Raw genomic sequence first — 19167 nt, 5'->3', positions numbered from 1 at the left:
TTGTCCACCTCTGCCTATTCGGGTCACAATGTAATTCAAAAGGTGATTTACTCTATTTTGATCGCAACCGTAGACATCAGTGATTATATCTCAACTATAAACTTTTATTCCAGTACTTCTGTGGAAATTTTAATTATTGTAACACAAAAATAAGGTTCCTATGTGGTTGACTAAAGCTGTTTCATATCTATACATGACAACTGCTCTCTCTGGATCAGAACGCAGATCTGAATGTTCGCTGTGATCGCACTTGTCGAAGGTCTAATAGACACAGGTGAATCGCTGTTATTGAGGCATAAGATCGAGTGGGTGTTTAAGGGTGATTCTTCAATTGGGGGCTATTTAGCCATCTTACATTTTGATTAATGAAATTTGGTTGAATTTTGTTAGAATTATGTCAAGATAATGTTTACATGCTTTGATGTAAAGATATAATATCAAATCAAATCAAATCAAGTATATTTGTATAGCGCTTTTCACAATACAGATTGTATCAAAGCAGCTTCACAGTATTAAAATAAAATAATACAACAAAGTTTGTTTCTAGTGGAATTTATTGATTGATAGAATAAAATTAAATATCCCCAAAATATCCCCAACTGAGCAAGCCAAAGGCAACAGTGGCAAGGAACCGAAAAAACTCCATCAAGCGGCCTAATGGTGTCCTAAAACTCCATCAGGTGACCTAATGGAGAAAAAAAAAAAACCTTGGGAGAACCCAGGCTCAGTCGGGGGCCAGTTCTCCTCTGGCATTTATGAACTAGAGGCCGGATTGTAGTTTGAAACTGTGATATTAACAATATTATATGAATGCCTGGCTGAAAAGATGCGTCTTTAATCTAGTTTTAAACTGGGAGAGTGAGTCCGAGCAACGAACAGTATCAGGAAGGCTATTCCAGAGTTTTGGAGCCAAATGTGAAAATGCTCTCCCTCCTTTGGTTGATCTGGATATCCTAGGTATGACCAAAAGCCTTGAATTTATTGATCTTAAAGAGCGCGATGGATTATAGGGTGATAGAAGATCCGTTAAATAGACTGGAGCTAAGCCGTTTAGGGCTTTATAAGTCAGTAGCAATACCTTATAATTAATACGGAACTTTATAGGTAGCCAATGTAGTGATGATAAAATCGGTGTTATATGATCATATTTTCTTGATCTAGTAAGAACTCTAGCGGCTGCATTTTGGACTAACTGTAGCTTGTTTATTGAGGATGCAGGACAACCGGCTAATAAAGCATTACAGTAATCTAGTCTCGAGGTCATGAATGCATGAACTAACTTTTCTGCATCAGAAACTGATAGCATATTACGTAGCTTAGCAATGTTTCTAAGGTGGAAAAAGGCTGTTTTTGTAACATACGAAATATGATTTTCAAAAGACAGGTTACAATCGAGTATAACACCCAGGTCTTTTACTGTAGAGGATAAAGTAACAGGACATCCTACGATGTCAAAGTTGTATTGTAAGAGGTTCTGTGGGCGGTTTTTTGAACCGATAAGTATTACCTCTGTCTTGTCTGGATTTAATAAAAGAAAATTACGCGTCATCCAATCTTTTATATCTTTAACACACTCTGTCAATTTGGATAATTTAGCGTTTTCATCCGGCCGTGATGAAATATATATTTGAGTGTCATCAGCATAACAATGGAAACTAATTCCATGTTTCCTTATAATATTTCCAAGTGGCATCATATATATTGAGAATAACAGAGGGCCCAACACAGATCCCTGCGGCACTCCATAGTTTACTGGAGTTATGATCGATTTTTCTCCATTTAAATAGACAAAATGGTAGCGGTCAGATAAGTATGATCTAAACCAGCTTAATGCTTGTCCTTGAACACCAGTATAATTTTGTAGTCGATCTAAGAGTATTGTATGATCTATAGTATCGAACGCAGCACTTAGATCAAGTAAAACTAGTATTGAGATGCAGCCTTGGTCAGAAGCTAAGAGTAAATCATTTGTAATTTTAACGAGCGCAGTTTCAGTGCTATGATGCGGCCTGAATCCTGACTGAAACTTTTCATAGATATCATTTTCTTGCAAGAAAGAGCCCAGTTGAGTGGACACAACTTTTTCTAGTATTTTAGACATAAAAGGTAGATTTGAAATGGGTCTATAATTTGCTAGATTATGCGGGTCTAATTGTGGTTTCTTAATGAGAGGTTTTATCACTGCCAGTTTAAATGTTCTTGGAACATGACCTAAAGATAAAGATGAGTTAATAATATTGAGGAGAGGCTCTTCCACTACAGGTAACACTTCCTTCAGTAGTTTAGTTGGTATAGGATCTAATAAACATGTTGTTGTTTTAGATGAAGTGATAAGTTTATTTAACTCTTTTTGTTCTATAGTTGTAAAGCACTGTAATTGTTCTTGCGGGGGGAAAATTGAGGCTGAATTATAAGGTGCGATTGAGGATTGAACGTTTACAATTGTGGTTCTGATGTTTTCTATTTTCTCAGTGAAGAAGTTCATGAAATCATTACTACTAAACTGTAACGGGATATTTTGTTCGGGTGACTTCTGTTTATTTGTTAGTCTAGCCACGGTGTTAAATAAAAACCTAGGATTGTTTTGGTTGTTTTCTATTAGTTTGCGGAGGTGCTCAGCCCTGGCCGCTTTTAGGGCCTTTTTATAACGTGACATACTGTCTTTCCACGCGATTCTAAAGACCTCTAAATTAGTTTGTTTCCATTTACGCTCTAAATTACGGGTTTCTCGTAAAGGTATGTTTGCTGTAAATAATAATGGCCACGACTGAGCTTAAATATAATTTGAGTATTTTATATCTATTTGCCAACTGGCACTGCAAAACGTCATTCCCAGCACAACATCAAAAAGTCTCATAATGCAAAGAATGTATCAAGGAGATCATTTAAACTCATTTATCTCGCAAACATTGTTAACCTTCAACAATACGTATAAAAAACAAAATGTTTCCATTCAGCGAATTACATATTTTTTCTTGTTCTTACCATCAAAATGTGTTTTTCTGTGTTCATCAAAGCACACTTTTGTTTAATTTCTGGAAAATGAATTTGAGATGTTTTTTCTTTGAATAAGTGGATGAGTATTTCATTAGGTTTTACATGTAGCACCTCAAGATTGAACATAAAACAGTTTTAAAGGTATGTTTGCTGTAAATTAAGCAATGTGGCGGTAATGACATACTGTTCTGGTAATGACATAGTGTTTTGGTAATGACATAAATGAAAAGTGCATTGATACATAAAGCAAATTTAAAGGCTTAAATAATGACTTCTGGTGAGTGTTGTTGAAAGAAATGGACAGATTTGAGGATATATATATATAAATATGACACAACCATCAACTTGAACATGTTTATTTATCAGTAATTTGTTAGTCAGAAAAATATTAGACTACCTTAAAAGTATTGCTTAATTTAACAGACCTGTGTGTGTGTGTGTGTGTGTGTGTGTGTGTTTTATATCACTAGTGCAGTGTCCGTTCTCGGAGCATATAAGCCCAGCCCGCGTGAGGTGCGCCGCTTCCGCTCGTGCTGTTCTGTAGTTTACTAAAAGTTTATTAATTCTGAACGTGTCGCGTCTCGCATGTGCACTGCACTCCTTTGTGAAGTCGATTGGATGAACGGTTCTCGAAATAATAAAAATGCAAACGGACATAACGACACATAGAGATTCCTGCCTTTATTAGAGAGAAGAATATGTTCAGCCCCCTCTCTCCGAAGCTTCGAATATTCGATGTTCATTACTACCGAAGCTTCGAAGCTCAAAAAATGGTATTCGGACCAGCCCTAAAAATCACACTATTATGCTTCTTTAACTTAATTTATAAACACATAATATGATATAGATAGTGACACAGAACATGTCATTACCACCATCACTTGTCATTACCATCACAACATGTTGTGTGTTGGTAATGACGTGTTGCGGTAATGACATTTTTTTTTTTTTTCAGAAAAAAAGATGCTAGGTCATGGATTTGCTAACATCACTCAACAGCTAGTACAAAAAGAACTTTAAATACACATAAATCATGTGAATATATATATACATTTATCAAAATATTGCTGCAACAGCATTTATGGTAATGACGCTGAATAAGTCTACTCCATGATGAGAAGGAATTCATGATTAAATTACTTACTTTTTCAGACATCAAATATCACTGTTCTTTCATGGCTGACATGTGCTCCCCTGTATTATGTTTCATCCTAATGTCTTATATATATTGACAATTCAATATTTGCACATAGAGGAAAACACTCATACACATTTTGCTCGTTCACTCACTTCTTCTGAACTGTTTTTATTACAACTGAGAACGTCAATTACAGAACACTACTGCGACCTAGTGGTCACCTTCATATAGCACAACATTAGCTACATATATAACATTTCCTCCCCACTAAGATAGAATGTGCCTTTAACACAAAATATATATTTTCTTTAAGCAAACTTAAATTATGCATTTTTTTTTATTTTTTTTTACATTAAAATAAAACTCAGGAGTTATCTATTTCTGTATACTTGCATGTTGCAAACAATATGTATGTAACTCAGACTGTACTACCACCTTCAGTGAACCCATCACTGTTTACTCATCACGGAAACGTACTGGTGGTTTTCTGATTCTCTCAGGATAACGTTTCACAGTCTCTGTTGCCTGTGTAGATTCCATAGGGGGTGGTTCAATGGACGGGTGTGTTTTTGATGATTCGGAAATCTCAGGAATTTGATTATCATTCTTTTCATGTGGAGGTGTATTAAGGTGCAGTGTAGTGCAACTATCACTATGAGGTAGTACCACCTGCGGGCTTACAGGACGGTTCACTTCAGTCTGCTGAGGCTCGGAATCTGGCCGCGTCAGCATCTGGTCCACATGGCGTCTCCAAACCCCTGGTGATCCCACCTTTACCTTGTATGACACCGGTCCTGTCTTTTCCATAACAACACCTTGTGCCCACTTTTCCTCCCCTTTTCTATAATCACGCACCAGGACTGGCTCCCCAACATCAAACTGTCTGGCCCTAGAGTGGCGTTGGCGTCGTTGTTGTTGAGCATCCTGCGACCGGTGTACTGCTCCAGCAACACTGGGTTTCAGACAATCCAATCGAGAGCGCAGTCTGCGTCCGAGGAACAACATAGCTGGCGTTTCTTTCGTTGTTGCATGGGGGGTGTTTCGGTATGTCAGAAGAAACGCATCAAGTCTCTGACGCGCACGTGCCGTGCCTTTGGACGCTTTTAAGGCATGCTTGAACGTCTGCACAAACCGTTCGGCCAAGCCATTGGTGGCAGGGTGGTATGGCGCTGAGCGGATGTGTTTGACTCCATTGGCCTTCAAAAATGCACTGAATTCTTCAGCACAGAATTTCGGTCCATTGTCGCTCACAAGGATGTGTGGAATGCCATAGCGACTAAAAAGGCCTCTGAGCACTTGAATGGTCATGCTGGCCGTGGTGCTGTCCATAATATGCACCTCCGGCCACTTAGAATGTGCATCCACAACGACCAGGTACATATGTCCTTCAAATGGACCAGCGAAGTCCACATGTATCCTTTCCCATGGACTAGAGGGCCACATCCAAGGGTGTAGAGGTGCTAGCCCAGGCTCTTTTTGTACGTTCTGACAGGAGTGGCAAGATTTAGCTTTGAGCTCAACTTGAGAGTCTATGCCGGGCCACCAAACATAACTACGGGCCAAGCTCTTCATCCTCACTACACCTGGATGTGCGGAGTGAAGCTCTTCCAGGACTCGGGGGCGCAGTTTTGGTGGCACGACCACTCTCACACCCCACATGAGGCATCCCTGCTGTATTGTGAGATCAAGCTTACGCAGCAGGTAGGGTGACAGTTCCTCACCTGCGCCCTTCGCAGCTGGAAACCGACCAGTTGAGACCATTTCTAAGACACGTGACAAAGTGGGATCAGACAAGGTGTCCCGTCTGATCTCGGTGCTACTGACTGGTAATGTGTCCAACTGAGATGTGTAGAATACCTCTACCGCGCCCAACTTCTCTTTATGAGTGTAGGAGAGTGGTAAACGTGAAAGTCCATCGGCATTTCCGTGTAATGCACCTTTCCGGTATTGAATGGTGTAATCATGCGCTGACAAAAGGAGCGCCCAACGCTGCATTCGGGCTGCAGCCATTGACGGGGTACTTTTCAATGGGCTCAGGATGGAGGTCAGTGGACGATGGTCAGTGAGTAAGGTGAACTTATTACCATAGAGGTACTGGTGGAACTTGCGTACTCCAAAAACTATCGCTAGTGCCTCCTTCTCGATCTGAGCGTAGTTTTGTTCCGCCTTGCTGAGAGTTCGAGATGCATAGGCTATTGGTCTTTCCTCACCATCAGGCATGACGTGCGAGAGCACAGCTCCGACCCCATAAGGCGACGCATCACAAGCGAGGCGGAGGGGCAGCTTAGGATTGTAATGGGTCAATACTTCCTGCGATACCAGTAGTGCTTTAGATGTCTGGAACGCTGACTCACAGGCTGACGTCCACTGCCATTTCTTCCCTTTGTTTAGCAGTTCATTCAGTGGTTTCATGACAGTGGCTAAGTCGGGAATGAAACGTCCGTAATAGTTTAGCATTCCAAGGAACGAACGTAGCTGACTGACATCGCCTGGTGCTGGTGCGTCCACAATAGCACGCACCTTCTCTGGTGACTTGTGGAGTCCAGCTGCGTCAATGATATGGCCCAAGTATTCCACAGACTCCTGGAAAAACAGACACTTCTCTGACTTGAGATGCAGGCCTTGTTCCTCTAGCCTGCCCAGAACTGCATCCAGAGTTTTTAGGTGAGTCTGTTCGTCAGGACCACTGATAAGGATGTCATCCAGGTAACAGTGCGTGAACGGCAGTCCGAGAAGCACTTGGTCCATTGCCTTCTGAAATAAGGCAGGTGACGAGGCTACTCCAAATGGTAACCGGTTAAAACGAAACAGCCCTTTTTGTGTTGAGATAGTCAGCAGCTCCCTAGACTTCTCTTCTACCTCCATCTGTAGATAGGCGTTTGATAAGTCTAGTTTACTGAAGCGTTGGCCTCCTGCTAGAGAAGCAAAAAGGTCCTCAATACGTGGAATTGGATACTTATCCACGCACAGAGCTGGGTTGAGAGTGACCTTGAAATCTCCACAAAGTCTCACTGTGCCATCCTTTTTGCTGACAGGCACCACGGGTGTGGCCCAGTCACTATGCTCCACTGGTGAGATCACCCCAAGCTCAGTCAGTCGTTTTAGTTCAGCCTCAACTCGAGGTCTCAGAGCATATGGCACATTACGAGGTGGACAGAATTTGGGTACACTGTTAGGTTTAATAGTCAATGTGGCCTTAATTCCCTTCATTGTGCCTAAATTTTCAGAGAAAACAGCTGAGTGTCTCTTTATCACCGCCTCCAAGTTGTCTTTCTCCCTTTTCTCAATTGCATGCACAGTCTTTAAGTCTTTCCAGTTCAGTTGAATCACTCTCAGCCACTCTCTACCAAACAGTGCGGGTGCATCCACTTTAACTACATACAAGGGCAAGTCAGCACATTGCTTATTTAACCTTACTTGCACCTTAATGACCCCTTCTGGTGCCAAAGGCTCACCAGTGTATGTCTTGAGCATAACATCAGTAGGTTGCAGTGGCAGTTGACCCAGCGTGCTTTTGTACTGTTCCCAAGGAATCAACGACACAGCAGCCCCTGTATCCAATTCCATCTCCATTTTCTTTCCATTTACTACAGGCAGCACTGAGATTCGTGAATATTTCCCTTTTTGCGACATGGAAAACAGTCCCAACTCACAGTCAGTGTCAGATTTATTTTCCTCACTTTCATTTTCATCTCCTCTTGCCTCAACATGATAAATTCTCTTCTTTCTATCTTTTACATTGCGCTTAAATGCATTACCTTTCTGTTCAGGTTTTTCCACTTTCTGTTTCCATTCTCTGCCATGGCTGCTTTTGGCTTTGCTCTTACACATGTGCTTTGTGTGGCCTTTCCTCCCACACTGGTGACAATCACGCTCTTTGTACCAGCAGTCCTCATCAGTATGATTCATTTTCCCGCAACGGCGGCATTTTTGAGAAAACACTGCGCTCACTTTAAGCGAGCCACTTAACTGCTGCACGTCGCGCGCTGCCGTCTCTGCAGATACAGCGTAATCGACTGCTTTCTGAAATGTGAGATCTTTCTCTGTCAACAGGCGCTTCTGCACAGTTTCACTTTTAAGTCCACAAACAAATCTGTCCCTAAGTGCGTCTTCCAAGTAAGCACCAAACTCACAATGTTCCGAAAGTTTTTTTAGTACCGCAACATACTGTGCAACTGTTTCCCCTTCCCCCTGATTTCTCTTGTGAAATCTGAATCTCTCCGCGATCACGAGCGGCTTTGGAGAAAAATGAGCCTGCAACGCTCTCACAATATCATCATAATCCATATCTCCAGGCTTGTCAGGAGCAACCAGACTTCTTAGTAGTCCATATGTTTTTGATCCTAGCACACTAAGCAGCACCGGCACTTTCTTTGTGTCACTGATCTCATTAGCCAAGATGTAATGTTCGAAACGTTCAATATACGTTGCCCATTGCTCACCGGTCTCCTCAAAGGGATCCATATGCCCGATTATTCCAGCCATGATGTGAGACCGACTCATCACTTCACTAGCTCACTAGCTAGATATTTTCAGCGTGGTTGTTCTTTATGTCCAAACTTGACAACACCGGCTGTTCATTCACCGATGCCGTGAAAAGTCTTCAAGACTACACAACTCGTCGCCAATTTGTATTATGTTTCATCCTAATGTCTTATATATATTGACAATTCAATATTTGCACATAGAGGAAAACACTCATACACATTTTGCTCGTTCACTCACTTCTTCTGAACTGTTTTTATTACAACTGAGAACGTCAATTACAGAACACTACTGCGACCTAGTGGTCACCTTCATATAGCACAACATTAGCTACATATATAACACCCTGCTAGTCTTCATTTCCATGGTTACGGCATAAACAAGTCTTACCCTCAAAAATATCTGTCATGATTCTGCCATCTTGTTCTTGATTTTCTCTTGTCTTGTGGCAGAATCATGACAGGCCCATGTTTCATGTGCAGCACATGGCCATTTGTTTGGCCATGTGCTTGCACCTTCATATAGCACAACATTAGCTACATATATAACACCCTGCTAGTCTTCATTTCCATGGTTACGGCATAAACAAGTCTTACCCTCAAAAATATCTGTCATGATTCTGCCATCTTGTTCTTGATTTTCTCTTGTCTTGTGGCAGAATCATGACAGGCCCATGTTTCATGTGCAGCACATGGCCATTTGTTTGGCCATGTGCTTGCGTTGTCTCGTCATGTAACCCCGCCCCCTTGTTATCCTCGTTTTGTAATCATTACCGTATTAGTTTCACCTGTTGCCCTCATCATTAGTTTCTCCCTATTTAATCCCCTTGTGTTTGCTGTCCTGTGCCGGTTCATTGTTAATCAATGTGTGATTCTCAGTGTGTGTAAACCTTCCCGTGAGTACCCTGTGAAGAACTCTGTCTTGTAAAGTCCTGATCTTGTTGCTGCTGTTGTTAGTTATTTGTCTAGTTATCTGTCAAGTCTTAGTCTAGTGTAGTTAGTCTTTGTTTTTGCCCACCAGCCTTGTTTTGCCCCATCGTGGGTTTTGTTTTCCCTGTTTTCTCTGAATAAATCTGTGTTTATTGTGACTTCTGTCTGCGATTGGGTTCATCTCTCTCATCCTCATAACAGAATGAACCGGCCAAAACCGAACCCAGCAGACAGAATGTCTTCCCCGTTTCCTTGTCAGTCGGAGCACCACCGAACAAGCTACCCAGCTGACTTGCCTGTTTCCCCTACTCTGCAGTCATCAGACCCTGAACGATGGTGGCAGTCGGTTATCGCCGATGCCCGGGAGGGCAAGCTTCCTTTCCCTCCTCAGGGTAAGCTGTCCCTGAGGAAGTACGCCCAGGTCGTTGAAGAGAGGAGGGTTTTATTGCCGGACGCCCTGGTCAATAGCTACCTCATCGCGGGTCTCAACGTCCCTCCTCCTCTCTCGGAACGAGGAGGACTGGTCAGCCGTCCGTTCCATAGTATGGTGGAGAGTCTGTCTCGGAGGGAGCTGCAGAGTACTACAAGGTCTTCTTCTCCCGCTTCACTTCCTGTGATCCCTGAGGGTCGTCTGCTAGCCGTCGCTACACTTGGGGACCAACCCAGTCCTGCCGCGACTCCTGAGACACCTTCCACGTCCATAAATCTTCATGGTAAGCGTGGAAGGCACCCGTCGTGGGAGTCAGCTTCGGAGTCTTCCTGCCCGGAGTCCTCCTCGCCTGCGCTGGGCTCCCTAGTTCCTGTAACGGTTCCTGCTTCACCTCCCTCTCCTGTCACCAGTCTGGCTACTGTCTCCGCTCCGCGACCCAGGAGAAAGACGAGGAGGAAGGGAGCCTCCTGTCCTTCGTCTCTGGCTGTCCCAAGCGCCGTTCCAGAGCCCGCCACTGCAAGCGCCGTTCCAGAGCCCGCCACTGCAAGCGCCGTTCCAGAGCCCGCCACTGCAAGCGCCGTTCCCGAGCCCGCCACTGCAAGCGCCGTTCCCGAGCCCGCCACTGCAAGCGCCGTTCCCGAGCCCGCCACTGCAAGCGCCGTTCCCGAGCCCGCCACTGCAAGCGCCGTTCCCGAGCCCGCCACTGCAAGCGCCGTTCCCGAGCCCGCCACTGCAAGCGCCGTTCCCGAGCCCGCCACTGCAAGCGCCGTTCCCGAGCCCGCCACTGCAAGCGCCGTTCCCGAGCCCGCAGTCGTGTGTGCTGCAGAGAGAGCAGCGGCCGATTCAGCTGCTGAAGCTGTCTTGCGGTCGGTTTCTGCTTCTCAAGAGATGCCTGTCCTCGTCGTTGCCGATGCATTGTCTCAATACTTAAAACGTCTTGTCCAAATCCTTGAAGTCCCCGCCATGTCTTGTCCTGAGTCTGTGAGCGCCGTACCCCAGTCAGCTGCCGAGAGCGCCGTACCCCAGTCAGCTGCAGACGACGATCTCCCCGATTTTGAGATGCTGAGCTTTGAAACTGAGCCGTCTTCGGGGAGCTCTGTTTTTGCTTCTGCTCCACAGTCACCCGCAGTATCCCCTGTCTTGTCTCCTGTTGTGTCACCTCCTGTCTCCCCTGTCAAGCTGCCTACTGTTTCCCCCAAGTCATCCCCTCATGCGTCTCCAGTCAAGTCCCCCCGGATTCCCCGTCCTCAGTCCTCGTCACGGAGGCCCAAGACCCCCAGTCCTCCCATCCACCCTGGACTGCCCCCTAAGGACTTTGTGTTTCCCCCCAATCCTCCCATCCACCCAGGACTGCCCCCCAAGGACTTTGTGTTTCCCCCACCTCCTCTGCCTTGTTTATTGTTTTTGATTTTGCACCCTAACCCTGTTATTGTTTTTTCATGTTTGCCATTAGTGTTATTCGTCATGTTTTGTTGGTTTGTGTCCTTGTCACAGTCTGTTATGTCTCATGTTTAGTTTCCCTTAGGGAGCGTCTGGAAGCCGCTCCTTAAGGGAGGGGTTCTGTCATGATTCTGCCATCTTGTTCTTGATTTTCTCTTGTCTTGTGGCAGAATCATGACAGGCCCATGTTTCATGTGCAGCACATGGCCATTTGTTTGGCCATGTGCTTGCGTTGTCTCGTCATGTAACCCCGCCCCCTTGTTATCCTCGTTTTGTAATCATTACCGTATTAGTTTCACCTGTTGCCCTCATCATTAGTTTCTCCCTATTTAATCCCCTTGTGTTTGCTGTCCTGTGCCGGTTCATTGTTAATCAATGTGTGATTCTCAGTGTGTGTAAACCTTCCCGTGAGTACCCTGTGAAGAACTCTGTCTTGTAAAGTCCTGATCTTGTTGCTGCTGTTGTTAGTTATTTGTCTAGTTATCTGTCAAGTCTTAGTCTAGTGTAGTTAGTCTTTGTTTTTGCCCACCAGCCTTGTTTTGCCCCATCGTGGGTTTTGTTTTCCCTGTTTTCTCTGAATAAATCTGTGTTTATTGTGACTTCTGTCTGCGATTGGGTTCATCTCTCTCATCCTCACAACAATATCCTTGTTGTAATCATAGACTGTCGCGGTAATGACAGTATTGTTGTGGACAATACTAAATTGTTACAAATATTCACAAATTGCACAGATATGAACCCGAATTATGCATCAAGTGCCTTTTAAAGTTACTGTTTAAACATATATTGTTTTTTTTTTTTTTTTTTTTTAATGAACTGATAATATTTTATCACATTTTCAGAGCAGATAAGTTTATAAACATTTTTAAAAATGGAAATCATACTGATTTTAGTGTATAACATTTTTTGGTGGTGCAATATATATTATTTGAAATAACTAAACTATTTATTTTATAATATAGTATTTTTAACATGAATGTATAACCTGGGGACATAAAAGTTCCCCTAACTGAAGAATCACCCTTAAATTGAATTTGCAATCTTTTAACGATTAATCGTGCAGCTCTAACTCACACAGAAACTGCATAGCTTTGTCTTGATTTTCTTTATTTTAACCCCCCCCCACACAACACACAAATTAAATTATAAATGTATTATAGCACAAAAAATATTAGTTCTATATTACAGATTCAACCTATATATTACATCTTTAGGAGTCCATTAGGTGTTACATTATATTGTTTAAAAAAATGATGGTGAAACTATACAAAAATAGCAAAGCCACATTACAACCTAAACACAAATAACAAGAGTAATTACATCTAGCATTCATGCACAAAACTGTATTCATTGAGCACATTGTTTAATTTTCAAAAGTAATTTTAAAAGTGTTTGTTTTGCGGTAGATATGAGCGTCTATTATACGCTCCAGATGAGCGTCCATTATATATCATCGGCAACAGCACTGTGAACTTTTGCAAAGATACTTTTAAATGCATCATTATGCAAATTGCAAACACATCAAAAATTATGCAATTTGCATAATGATGCATATAAAAGTTAATGACCAAATGTATCTTTACAAATGTTCACAAAGCTGGTGCAGATGAAATATAATGTGGATAACATTGAATAAATATCTTTTCGTCAGGTTAGATACTGAGTATTAATCACTCAAACCCCTTTATCTAAACCTCTCTATGCTCAACCGTGGGACTCACACATCCACTTTGTTTGCAGTTCGTTTCCACCGCAGGAACTTTTCCCAGGAACTATAGGGACTTTGGTGTGGTACAGGGACCAGGGTCTAAATGAAGTTCCGGGTTAAAAATCCCCCTCAGAAAGTCCCTGCTGGCGAGGTCGTACTTTTTCAAAGTTCAGGAACTTTCGGGAGTGGGACTTTGGCCCTGAACATGCTGATTGGTTGAGTTCATGTAGCATTTTATTTCAACCACCATTTGTTAAATCTGTTTTGGTGCGTGCAGTAACAGTTGTTTACTAATGGAATTAACAGTGGAGTTTAAAAAATATGTCAGATGGACCGAGGACGAGGTTCAGGCTTTATTACAGTTTTTCTCAGTCGCTTTGGTGCATTTCTCAGATCAGAAATGAAATTCTCAAAACTACCTGTTCAACCTCTACATTATCTAGTCACTTGTGCACATCATAAAAGCAGTTTCTCATTCTTTTGAACAAGTTGCCATTGCTTTGGTACATTCATGCAATTGATTATGTACAATTGTCTGCGGTTTCCTACATTATCAGTTGCTAACGCCATGTTGCTCAAATGTATTAAATAGTTCTCTGTGCAATAGTCTTACCCCTCAAAACATTAGTTCATCGTATAAGTCATTAAATGCAAAATGGTTGATCTAGTTGTCATAAACTGTCAAGCATATGTACACATTTCTATTAGACTCTTTGTGCCATGAATTGATGAACTGTGCAGGTGAATCTTGACTTTCACTGATGAAGAGAATGTAGATCAACCAGTGAGAAACCAGTTCTCTGAAACAGCTCAAAGTTGCATCTCATGAACCTTCGATTGGCAAGCATATATACACGCAAAAGCAAAGTTCCTGTGTTTGCCTTTCTAATGTTGTATTTTCACCTTTGTGGCCCTATTTCTATTTCTTTTCTATATTACAATAATATTGTAAGGTGTTTTTTTTTGTTTGTTTTTTTTTTTTTTTTTTTTTTTGACCACTAGTGAAAGTGTAACTGTGAATCCTATCCAGTCTCTTTCAATCAATAACTCACGTATAGTAGTGTGTACATTTGTACTTTTGAAATGGATATATGGCATACAGAAGAAGCGCAGCTTTGTACATTTCAATACAGTAACTGTCATCCAAACTGTTGCCATAGTTTACATCAGGTAATACTAACAGAGCAGTGTTTTATTGACAATATGACTAAGCATTTTGACTATCTTGTGAACAATGACACAAGGACTTTTCATTCTGATGGCACTGATGTCACAGTCATCGTCTGCACCATTCTGTCTTCATCTTCACTACACTTCCCAGAATCCTCCTTGTCTCCACACCTGAACTCACTCCCTCAATTACCCACCTGTTCATCGTCTTCATCATCCGTGTCACCTGTCCTCACCTTGTTATAGTTCATTAGTGTCTGTATTTAGTTCTCTCTGTTCAGTCTGTCTTGGTCGGTTATTGTTTGTGTTTGTGCACTAGCACACTGTTTCGAGTTTGTTTGGATTTTGCCTATGGAAATAAATATTGAGTATTTTGTATCTTCGCCTACCTTCGTCTTCTTCATCCACCCGTTGACGTTACAGAATAACCGACCACACAAATGGATGAATGCTTCAGTTTCATCTCCGTGGCTCAGGAGAGCCACGATCTCCTTAATTTCACTAGAAAGTTTTTTCAGCTCGCCCTCATCAGTTCACTGGAGGATGAAACCCTCAGCACCTTGTTCCGGATCGGGGCCACTTTCCATCGTCCCCTCAACCTCCCAGACACCACTGGACTATGCTGGAAAGAGACGGTAATCCGGTGTCTGGAGAGCATTGCGCCCCGGTCCAGAACGCCACCCAACCCAGCTCATCACGCCAGTATAGCCGAGCCTGTACTTAACGCCAGTCCAGCCGAGCCCAAGGCAGTATGCGTCATGCCCGCCGCCCCTGTGACTGAGCGTCATGCCCGCAGAACTATTGTTTTCTTTTATCCCGCCAAGCTTGAAGCTCCCCTCGCCGCTGGTTCCGTCCAGCTCAAAGCCCTCTTCGCCGCTGGTCCTGCCCAGCTCAAAGCCCTCTTCGCCGCTGGTCCCGTCCAGCCCAGAGCCTTCACCGCTGGTCCCGTCCAGCCCAGAGCCTTCACCGCCTGTCCCAGAGCCTGTTCCAGAGCCTGTCCCAGAGGTTTGTCTTGACGCCGTCACTCTCCCCAATAATTTTTTTGGGGGTGGCCATAGGTCCTCGCCGTGGCCACCCAAGGGCCTGTGGCCACCCAAGGGCCCACGGCCACCAGAAAAGTCCTCTCTGCCATGGTCGCCCGAAGGGTCTTCTCCGCCGTGGCCACCCAAGGGCCCACAGCCACCAGAAAAGTCCTCTCCGCCATGGCCGCCCGAAGGGTCCTCACCGCCATGGCCGCCCGAGGGGTCTTCACCGCCATGGCCGCCCGACGGGTCTGCTCAACCTGCTCCACCCTGGTCGTCTGCTCATCCTGCTCCACCCTGGAGGCTTCCTGCCACGCCTTAATCAGCCTTCAGGGCGTTACAACTGACATGTTCATTGACACAGATATTTACTTTTGAGAGATGAACTAAAGATTTTGAGTAAGAGACTGGCTTTTGCAGTGTTGTAAAGTTTTCTTTCATCGAAGCAGAGACCAGTGAGACAGTCGGGATCGCGTTCAACAGAAGTTATTCTTTATTGAGAACTCCACTTTACGCGGCTGTGGATTCGTCTAACATAATCTAATCTAACATAACTTTACATGGTATCTTATAGGCATTTTAGGAGGAGGGACTTTTGGCAACTTTGCTGAGCAGAATCATTATCTTACCCTTAAACACTAAATACAATATTCTTTACCGTGATGTTATGTAAGGAAGCATATTTGAAATAGATTCTTAAATTTGAATCCTTCAGTCCCCTCTTTGAGAGTTCTTAAAAACTCTCACAAAAATACAAATTTAGACACATAAAGTTCATTCTTGTAACTGGTGTAAGTTACAGGCACATATAACTTGCTCTGTGTTGTTCATCTGTAATTGCATGCTGACACAGAAACATAACATGCAATTAGGGTCCGTGAATTTTCTGCGTTGTGTATTTTTAATTTTCTTTTGTGATAGTTCGTTCAACAGTGGGTCTGGTTGTCTTCTTGAGGTTGGGGCTTCATACGCAGATGAGACGGTCGTTGCATATGGATCTCGGAAAAGCCATCAAGTTTTATCTGCACACTGTAAGACAGAAAACAGAAAAACAGAGAGCAGTATTTCTTCAAAACACTACGGTTGTAGCAGTTTAAACACTATGGTTCTATCGTTTTCAGAGTCTACTGTTGTCGTTTCATTCTTTCCCTATTTCTTAATTTATTTGACACCTATGGACCAGTGAGGTGAGGATGGACTATGGTTGGGAAGGGCCTATAAGGGAATCTTCACCACAGGGTTGGCCCCCGAAAGCCTGTTGCTTCCAGTTCTTCCTGGGCTCCTCACTGTCCGTGTCCTATTCTGTCCCTGTGTTGTGTACTCACTGTACAGTGTGTGAGAAAATTGGCACATTTCCATTCTCCAGTGAAACATCAGTCCTAATAAAAATCATTAACAGAGGATGGTGTCTGATTGTAGTGTTCTGCAGTAACATTTAAGGCTGTGAGTATACTGAATGTCCCCCAAACAAAGTGCTGAGACAGTCACTTTCCTTTTGTTCTATTAAACAAAAATAAGTCTTTCATCTTTGTTGTGAGTTACTGGGGAAATTAAGCACTCACAGCCTAAATGGTTAACACCGTATCAAGTTGCCCCACGAGTTTAACGAGGAGGGGAGGGGCTGCTTCAGAATATTAAGCAGGCTAAGCAGAAGCTGTTTAACCTTGTTAACTTGTCTTAAGTTATTTTTGTTTTTTCTACATTCTTTTCCAAAATGTCCGTGCTTGCCACAGTAAGAACAACTGGCTTCTCTAGGACTTTTGCGTTTCTGTTTCTCTGAATTGACCTTAAAGGATGCTGCTGCAATTTTTACTCTTGCCTTGACATCAGAGTCTCTTTCCCAAGTAGCTAACTTGTCCAAGTTGCTTTGCAGGGTTCTACTGGACCATGTTAGTTCTAAGTAAGGCAAGGCCTTTTTATGTTCTGACAGAAGACCCTGAAACCATGCGCGAACTAGGGGACCATTATCACCTAGCACCTTCTCTGAAGTGTCAGCAATTCCGCTGTAAGCGGCAGCGGTCTGACAGAACCTCTCAGTATATTCACTCACAGTTTCTTCTTTCTCTTGTACACAGCTAGTAACTCTCGACCAATCGATTTTGGGTCCTAAGATATTCTTTAGGATTTTCAAAACACCTTCTCTCAAATCGCCTTTACTGACATGTTGCAGTTCGGAAGTAACAGCAGACTCAAAATTGTTGAATTCAGATTCAGTTAGAATTTGTGACATCAGCTGTGTGACTTCCGGCAACGACATGTCGTAAAGATGCATTTTACTGAACAATGCTCTTCTAAATTCAGAAAAATTTGTGCGTGCTGAGGGTAAACTCTGGGAGAGTCTATCTATATCCTTAGGACCTAAAGATGTTTTGGCAACCGTTTGTATTTGGACAACAGAAGAGTTCGGAGTAACACTTTTAGTTCCCTGAGATCTTCTCCTAGCCCCACAAACCTGCACTGAATCTACAGGCTGATCAGTTACTGATTGGATGGCTACATTTGTTTCAAAGAAAGCTTTTAAGTCAGGATAATTGTTATCAGGCTGACAAACTTCTTCCACATCAGTTTTTTCTGCATCATTGTTGCGGTTTACTTTCTTAGTCAACAAAGATATTCTAGCACGGAGCTCTTTGATCTGTTTCTCTAGCTCGGAGTTGCGCTTAGACTGTTCTGTAGCTAGGGTTAAACCAAATTCTCTGTGACAACAGATAAAACTTTTCACACTGTTCTTGTGAATACTTTCTCCTAGTACCTTCTTACAATCTTCAATTGACCAAACTTTGCCTGGATCAATGCCAAATTTCTTTGTTAAATTCAATCTGACTTCCTCAGTCACGATTGAGTCCATGTGCTCTGATAACAAAGACTTGAATTCACTATCTGTCCAAAAAGGTGTAATCTGTCTAGTACTTTTCCTAAACATTTTGTGAATTTCTGTTACCACAAACAAACACTAAAAAAAACTTCTCTCTACTGTCTTGCAAACAGAGGGTACAATCTTATTAGCACATGAGGCTAAATCTAATTCTAAAGCTAATTCTCTAGCTTACAGATAGGTCTTCTCTAGCAAGAGTATACACACAATATTAACATGTAACTGTTAATCTTCCCTGCCAACAACAGAGGATCAATTTCATCTCTAAAAGAAAACTTTTTAGAGGCTTATCTTTAGTTAACCAAACTATACAGCTGTTTGTTAACTTCTTCTCTGAACGACGCAGAGGAAAACAATTGTACTGGTCTGCATTGGTTCTTTGAATAGAGTGAAACTCACCGAATCGTTGGTTGTACAGAAAACATTCGTCTGGAACTCAGTCAGCTTTGTTGAGATCTTTGAGCTTGAAGTTTCAAGATTCAGTCTGGGACTCAGTCAGCTTTGTTGAGATCTTTGAGCTTGAAGTTTTCAATCTGGAGGAAGCTGGAAAGCTTGAAGTTTCAAGATTCAGTTCTTTGAGTTTCCTTTTTCTCCATCCGGGTCACGGCACCATCTGTTGTAAAGTTTTCTTTCATCGAAGCAGAGACCAGTGAGACAGTCGGGATCGCGTTCAACAGAAGTTATTCTTTATTGAGAACTCCACTTTACGCGGCTGTGGATTCGTCCAACATAATCTAATCTAACATAACTTTACATGGTATCTTATAGGCATTTTAGGAGGAGGGACTTTTGGGGGTGGAGACAAATTCAAACAAAGCATGTAAATGAGTATACAGGTTAAGGTAACACCCTAGACTGAGGGTCTAGCCAATCCTAATTCAATCAGCATAAGGCGCTGCCCGTAAAGGAAGCCACACCATTAGGGTGAACACGAAACACCAAGTTTTGATGTGTTTTCAGAATGATCAGGTTA

At 42.8% G+C, this 19167-nt stretch overlaps 1 protein-coding gene across 2 annotated transcripts in view; it reads right to left on the bottom strand.

Annotated features, from left to right (window-relative positions):
* Nucleotides 1-19167, bottom strand: part of sult5a1 (sulfotransferase family 5A, member 1) — a 37210-nt gene that overhangs the window by 16861 nt on the left and 1182 nt on the right. The gene's annotated exons all lie outside the window — the stretch shown is intronic.

This window comes from Abramis brama (genome assembly GCF_963993115.1).
Source record: "Abramis brama genome assembly, chromosome: 3".
Taxonomy (NCBI): Eukaryota; Metazoa; Chordata; class Actinopteri; order Cypriniformes; family Leuciscidae; genus Abramis; species Abramis brama.
The sequence above is the reverse complement of the archived record's forward strand: the minus strand, read 5'-3'. Positions and strand labels throughout refer to the sequence as shown.